Source organism: Lactuca sativa, chromosome 4 (assembly GCF_002870075.4).
Source record: "Lactuca sativa cultivar Salinas chromosome 4, Lsat_Salinas_v11, whole genome shotgun sequence".
NCBI lineage: Eukaryota > Viridiplantae > Streptophyta > Magnoliopsida > Asterales > Asteraceae > Lactuca > Lactuca sativa.
In genome coordinates, this window is record NC_056626.2 from 282492606 (window position 1) to 282494171 (window position 1566).

The following is a 1566-nucleotide window of genomic DNA, read 5'->3' on the forward strand; positions in this document are numbered from 1 at the left end:
AGTCAAGGTCTCATTTTGGGTCACATTGTGTCTAAAAAAGGAATTGAGGTAGATAAGGCCAAAATTGATGTTATTCAAAGGTTACCTTACCCGACTTGTGTTCGGGAAGTTCGTTCTTTTTTGGGCCATGCAGGTTTCTACCGAAGGTTCATCAAGGATTTTTCAAAGATAACAAGACCAATGTGCCAGCTCTTGCAAAAGGAGGTTGATTTTGAGTTCAACGAGGCGTGCAAAGAAGCTTTTGACAAGCTTAAAGAGTTGCTTACATCCGCTCCCATCATGCAATCACCAAATTGGGATCTTCCCTTTGAGATCATGTGTGATGCAAGCAATTACGCGATAGGCGCCGTCTTGGGTCAAAAGAACGGGAGGGCATCCCATGTGATCTATTATGCATCAAGAACACTAGACAATGCTCAAAGCAACTACTCTACCACAAAGAAGGAGCTATTGGCCATAGTGTTTGCTCTGGAGAAGTTTCGACAATATCTACTTGGCACCAAAGTCATAGTGTATTCGGATCATGCGGCTCTCAAGTACTTAATGACAAAGAAAGATGCAAAGCCGAGACTCATCCGATGGATCCTACTGTTACAAGAATTTGACTTGGAAATCCGGGACAAGAGCGGGTGCGAGAACCTTGTGGCTGATCATTTAAGCCGGATCACTTCAAATGAAACTCCTCTCCCGTTGCGGGACGAGTTTCCGGATGAGCATCTCTTTTCCCTTACTCAATCTATTCCTTGGTATGCCGATATCGTTAACTTTTTGGTCACAAAAAGGTATCCCGACACATTCACACGTGCTCAAAAAGACAAGTTGAAAAATGATGCAAAATATTATGTGTGGGATGAGCCTTATTTGTGGAAACATTGTCCCGATCAAATCATAAGGCGATGTGTACCCCAACAAGAGCACCAATCCATTTTGCAATTCTGCCATGAATTCGCTTGTGGGGGACACTTTGGACCTAACCGGACTTTGAGAAAAGTCCTTGAGTGTGGATTATTTTGGCCAACCATGTCATGCGATTGTTATATGTTTTGCAAAAGTTGTGAGCGATGCCAAAGGACGGGAAACATTTCGCATAAAAACCAAATGCCCCAAAATCCAATCCTTGTTTGTGAAATTTTTGACATATGGGGGATCGATTTCATGGGCCCATTTCCCGTCTCATTTGGCAACGTTTACATTTTACTCGCGGTTGACTATGTTTCTAAATGGGTTGAAGCAAAAGCCACAAGATCGGACGATGCCAAAACAGTTATCGAGTTTTTAAAGTCTAATGTTTTTGCAAGGTTTGGTGTGCCTAGGGATTTGATTAGTGATAGAGGGACACACTTTTGCAACAAAATGATGGAGGCTCTATTGAAGAAGTACCACGTGACCCATCGTGTTTCCACAGCCTATCACCCTCAAACGAATGGTCAAGCGGAGGTTTCAAATCGTGAAGTGAAGTCCATTCTAGAGAAAACAGTGAATCCAACAAGGAAGGATTGGAGTTTGAGACTTGACGATGCCTTATGGGCCTATCGGACTGCGTACAAGACCCCGATAGGAATGTCC